Source organism: Callospermophilus lateralis, chromosome 18, assembly GCF_048772815.1.
Source record: "Callospermophilus lateralis isolate mCalLat2 chromosome 18, mCalLat2.hap1, whole genome shotgun sequence".
NCBI lineage: Eukaryota > Metazoa > Chordata > Mammalia > Rodentia > Sciuridae > Callospermophilus > Callospermophilus lateralis.
The window spans coordinates 7978331-7984836 of NC_135322.1; the positions used below are offsets into that span (position 1 = coordinate 7978331).

The 6506-nt window shown below is 41.6% G+C and overlaps 1 pseudogene; it reads right to left on the bottom strand.

Annotated features, from left to right (window-relative positions):
• Positions 1–239: 239 nt before the first annotated feature.
• LOC143384320 (vomeronasal type-1 receptor 4-like) lies at positions 240–772 on the bottom strand (annotated as a pseudogene).
• Positions 773–6506: the final 5734 nt, after the last annotated feature.

The window sequence follows — 6506 nt, forward strand, 5'->3', positions numbered from 1 at the left end:
GGCACAGGGACTCACAGTCCTGAGCCATGTGCCTAGTTCTACCACAGTTGAAACACCGCCTGTGAGAATGGCTGTCCAAGACTGAGGTTGTAGCACCTGTTTCAGAGTTGCAGCAAGTGTTAAGCCCTTTATCTGTGTGGGATCCACATCCTCACAAAGGTGAATAAATTCAGAAACAGTCCCCCTTTTTCGATTGGGTTGGAGGATCTCCTGACAAACTTTATTAGCATTTTCAAATGCTAGCTGCTTGACCAGGGACTCAGAGGCAGCCCATGAGCATACCCAGGACCAATCAGAGTGAAGTTGCTAGTGGCTGTAATGGTTTCAATGACATGAGAGTAGACAACCATGTTGAGGACCCAGAAGAAAAGGAACAAGGGATACTTCCATTTAGGGTACTTAATTTAAGCCACGCCCACTTAGAGTTACTGGGACTGACAGTGATGGCTTGAAATGCACTCAGCAGAGAGGTGGTGCAGATGGAAACACCCCGCGTCACTCTGTATAAGAACAAAACTGTCTGACAACCAACCTCGTTCAAAAACCATCTTACTCCAAAGGTGGATGCAATATCTGGTACCAACGTGAACATGATGGTCAAAGCATTGGCCAACATCAGGTGCATAACTATGGGATCGATGTGCTTCTTCAGATGGGGTTTAACTAAGAAGGTGTAGGCATATAACAGGAAGAGCAGTGCGTTTCCCAGGACACCAATACACAGCTGAGAGATGAGGAAAGCTCCAAATATTGTGTTGCTTGGAATCATCATCTTGTTATTATTATTATTTTGCAGTGCTGGGGAAGGAATCCAGGTCTTTGCATTTTGGGCAGGTGCAGTACCATTGAGCTATACCCACAGCCCCAAAACATTAGCTTGATGATGGCTTAGAAGTTGTCATGAGGTAAACTAGGCCTGCAATGAAAAATCAAATAATCACTTAAAATTATTTATAAGATACAGCTTCTGCAAGAATAGTGACATTGCAGGAGGAGAAAAGGGTGATGAAATGTCCAGTTTTCTTGCATATCAGGGTCTCCTTAGACACTTCCTGGGCCTGGATTCCAAGGATTCCTGGGAACAAGATATCAAAATAGTAGGTGGAGAAAGAAGGTGAAATTCAATCCATATCACTGCATTTTAGGGTACTGAGCTGGGGACAAGTGGCCTGTGTGAAAGACAAATATGCAGGTTATAAGGCAAGTTTTCTTCTGAGCCCCAGACTGGGTTTCATCTTCAACCTACATTTCGGTAGTCTGATATCTCTGAAAAGCATGATCCTTCTCGTAGGCATGCTACCCTGTGTTCTCAAACTTCTGTCTTGAAGTACTCATGGCACACATCCTTCCTCCAAGTCATTGCCTGCTAAACACTCATCCAACACAGGGTTTCTCACCGGGGAACTTTTCACCCCTCTCCCTACCCATGGGTCAAACAGCAGTGATCTGAGACATCTGTGGCTCTCACAACTTTTGCAGAGCTGCTGGCATGCAAGAGGTAGAGGTCAAGGTTGCTGCTCCATATCCCACAGTGCTCAGGAAAACACCCAGGATATGGAATTTGGGGGAAGCACAGTCACTTTTTTTTTTTTTAATTTTTTTAATATTTATTTTTTAGTTTTCGGCGGACACAAGAACTTTGTTTGTATGTGGTGCTGAGGATCGAACCCGGGCCGCCTGCATGCCAGGTGAGTGTGCTACCGCTTGAGCCACATCCCCAGCCCAGCACAGTCACTTTTACCACCGTGGTTGATAAGCCCAGGTTAACAAAGCATCCCTGTATCCTGAGGACTGCAACATGTATAAAATACAACTTTTGACTGAATGTTTATAAATATTTCCTTATGGAAAGAGAATGAATGGATTAACCAATGGTATTTCACCAGAAATGATCTATATTTTCAGGTTAATATTGGAATTGATGTGGTTAATGTCTCAACTGCACTTCTTGGATTTTGGAGTTTATTTCACTATTTAATTTGCTTGGGAATACTTTCTCCCACAGACCCAGTTGTTCCTTCGTTCCCTCCTGGACCTTTGGTCAATTGCATGTATGTCTCCACACTGAGCAAGTTCATGAGAACATTCTCAGGTCACTTTCACTACTCAGGCTAGTAGGTAAAAACTATGCACTTTCACCACCATCCCTGCTTGGCGTGATCTGTACTGCAATGATCCCCCACTCATTATCCTGTTAAGGGAGAAGCACTCAAATTATTTATCGATCCCCCACAGTGTTGAAGTCCTGTTCCTCCACAGGCTCATTTGGACCTTCCAGCAACTTCGAAATTTAGGTTTATGAGTTAGAATTATTTGAAATCATGACTCTTAACATATCTGGCCATGGTGAACATACTCTGATTTTTGAAAGCACATATCTTTAATATGTGCTCTGATGGTTGCAGGTGAAACCTCAAATGTTTTGATCATTTGTAATTTTCCAATTTCACTAAGGTGTGGCTAACCCCCTCCTCATTCTTAGCAGAGATCTTCTTCAGCCATCTTCTCTCCTTCCTAGGATACCTGCCCTTAGCAATCCTGTGTCTTTCTTTTTTCTTTTTTTAATATTTATGTTTTAGTTTTCACGCACACAACATCTTTGTTTGTATGTGGTGCTGAGGATCGAACCCGGGCCGCACGCATGCCAGGCGAGCGCGCTATCGCTTGAGCCACATCCCCAGCCCAATCCTGTGTCTTTCATAACTTCATCAGTATCATGAAGGTCAGATTCCCTCCTGCCAGGGGTAGGAGGCCAGGAATGGTTCCCAGGCTCTCATCTAGACATATCACCCCAAAGTCTGCACAGCTTGGGTCGATAAGCTGGATCAGCTCCACTGCAGGGGAGCAGAGGGAAGGGGACCCCTGCAGAGAGGAGAACATCCTGCTGGACCTGAGGAGGTCCATGCCCACTACTCTTGGTCTCTCAGGAGGGAAAATCAAGAGGGAAATGTGGAACATCAACCTAAAACCGTGATAGGACACAGACATGTTGCAAAGCAGGGTAAAAGGGTGGGCAACGTGGAAACAGCCTGAAGGGAATTTCAACACCCAGGCTGAGGCGCTTCTGTCCCACCAGTTCACAGAGAGGGGACAGCAGGAACTTGTGTCAGATGTTTCACTTTAACTAAAAGCATGGAATTAAAATATTCTTGGTAGAACAGTCTGTGAATAGTTGAAGTTATGGGTGTATTAATTACCTCATTTCACCATTTCACCACTCCACACTGTGTGTATAATCATAATGCACTCTCTACACCTGCATAATCTACTTTCTACATCTGCATAATGCAATTACAATTGTTCAAATTAATAAATATCCATCCAAATAGGACCAATTATGGGAAGCACTTTCATTTCTGGGTAGTCTAGCAAGTAAAGTCAGACAGAGATTGTCACTAATCACCATTACCAGGAACACAGTTTTAAAATTTTGAGCTCGATTACACATATTATCAACATATGAAGTAAAAACATGGTTAATTAATAGGTCACAGTGGGAGATTTAACCAGACATTTTCAAACTAGGGAGTCTAAAAAAGAATGACAGGATATAAAAAATTAATCAAATTAAATCACACTCTCCACTAATTGTTAAAAAAGCATTACACCTGCATTCACTGGAAATACCCACCAATCCCCCTGGGGCACTTGTGAAGCAAGGAGGGAGTGTTCTGAATGACACCATTCAGACAGCATAAAATAAGAGGAACCACAGATGTAATATAGAATAAAAGGATGTTAAGCTGTCAATTAGAAAAGATGTGATGAATTAACCTCAGTTTAATATTTTAATGTAATAAATGTCCATTAATATTTGAAAAGTTTTTAGAAGTTTGCTATGAAAACACATAAGACTGAGAGTAGAAAAGAGATGAATAAAATGAAATTGGATGTACATTATTTCAAATGTCAATAAATATCAATCAAGCCATTGAAATAGAAGATAAGAGCATGAGAAAAATCACAGTATAAAGGAGACCTAGGATTGTCATGGAACTGAATGGAAATGTTACCTATATGTTAAGTGAAAACTCAAGATTTGCACATCGAGTTTGTGTGTCAGATACTTTAAATAAAATTCAAATGATTTATACAGGGACAGATATGCAGAGCTGTGAAAGATTCTAATGTACCCAAGAAAGGAAAGAATGGAGACAGCATAGGCATAAATGAAAGAAAAGAGAATTAGAGTTAGAAACTAAAAGAGAAGAACATATAGGTCATTGTAACAAGAATATCAGAAAGAAAAATCAGAAATGACCCAAGTCTGTGCAGAAGCTCAGACAGGATAAAGGGAATACAGACGAGGGCTTCCCACTCCTGCTCACCTAAGCTGAGGGCTGCAGGGCCTCTGATCTAGGCGGTTGGTCTCCCAAACACAGTGAGGCTTCTTGGAAAGGCCACGTTTGACCTGCAGAGCCTGAATTTCAGGTACAGAATGACTGGATCTCTCCTCCCAGGGGTTGTCCATCACCTTGTCACTGGATGCCTCAAGTCCTTGTTTACCATGAATCATTTGGATGCACCCAGAGGAGCAGCAGATCTTTTCCCAGAAGCATAGTGAGTCTCTGAGTGTAACGGTTAGGTTTATTAATTAGGAGTGCTAAGTCATCCCTGAGGCTGTGTTTTCCCTTGTTGAACTGCTTCAGAAAGTAAACTTGAGGAGTCTAAAAAGCTACTAATGGTTTCCAGGCAACTAATGTAGAAGACCATCGCCCTCAATCCAAGCTGACCCCTGAGCAGAACCCCAGAGAACATGCTGGGTGCTCCACGGGAGGCCTCTGTACCTCTGGTACCCACCGTGTATCTGAGCTTCCTCCAGGTCCCTGCAGTGCAGGCCTGGCACAGGGCCAAGGGCACATTTGAACTCCAAAAGACCTAATTAGTCCATCTAACTCTTCCTTATTTGTACATCTGCATTGTTTTAAATCATTAGAAAATGTACTGGATTTCTCAAAATAGTATCATCCTATCTTTAAATTTAAAATTTGCTTCTACTGGTGCTAGATTGTGGCTCAGCAGTAGAACACTCATCTTCTAGCACATGTGAGGCCCTAGGTTTGATCCTCAGCACCACATAAAAATAAATAAATAAAATAAAAGTATTGTGTCCAACTACTTCTAAAAATAAACTTTAAAAAAATATGCTTCTCCTTCAAGATGGGATACACAAAGTCACAAAGTGCCATCGCTCCACCCTACACTCATGGAGATGGAGGGGTTATAAATTGGGATCCCATGAAGTCCTGATGAACTCCTACCCTTAACCCTACCTGTGCATGCATGCATCTGGTGCTAAGGAGCTTAGGGGACCTCTCCAAAATCCCATAGGTTCATTCTAGGGCTGGACCTGAATAGCTCCGCTAAGGCTGTGAACCAACACTGGAACCCTGAATTCACAGACGATGTGAATAAAGAGGGAAATAAAACACATTATCTATTGAATATGAATAGGATCACAAATTCTGAACTATAACATCCTTGTGTCTAGCATAAAAACCAAAACTCACTAAGAACACATATGAATATTATCCTAGTGTTAAAAGTGGTTTACCCATAACCATTACGTAATAAAAATAGTGTGGTTTAATATTTAGCTTCCACTCAGAGGCCTCCTCTGTCAGATGTGGCCTGCTACTGAGATTCCTTTGTCCCAACCCAGACTTTGCATTCTGGTGAGACTGTGTTCAGAAGAGGCCACCTGCTGGGACTCTGCAGCAGAGAGGGGCTAGTAGGCTGAATTCTGTGGTCATGGGTTGAAGTTTGAGCTGAAAAATCTCCCCTTGCAGGGAGAACAGCAATCAATACACACCCAGCAATGAGTCAACAAGTAAGTTCAAATTATTACAAAAAATGTTCAAAGTAGCAGACAAAACTTTCAACTGATACTTGCTGATATTTGAAAAGAGAAAGTAAGTCAAGGAATAGAAGATATAATGCATAACCAAATGGACGTTATAGAGTTTAAAAACACAGAAACCAAAATTGAGATTCCATGAGTGTTCTCAGTGGAGGAATGGACGGCAGTTGAGAGTCAGTGTACTAGTGGATGGATCAGTAAGTAGTACCCAGTGGGAACAGCATAGAAGAAAGGGCTTGAAGAGAAATGAAGAAAGTTTCACTCCAGTGGACAAAACCAAAAGAATCACGTTTATACATCAGAGTAGCAGAAGGAAAGAGAAATAAATGTGGGGATTAGAAAATTATGACAAAATAATAGTTGAATACTTGAAAGTTTGATGAGACACATAATTCAACTATTAAGAAGCTGAGCTGGTGAACAGGATGAATTGAAAAACATTCCTACTTAGGTATAACATTATTATTGGTGAAGTATAATTTTATGAATTGGTGGAATTCGTTCTGATATATTTGCAAATGCACATAATATAATAAAAGCAAATAGGATCTTGGGTAATTGGAATGAAATCGACCCTGGACAACACTGGACGAAACAGCCTGTCTGGTAAACATGGGTTCTTCATCTGAAGGTGAGGAAGAGGACC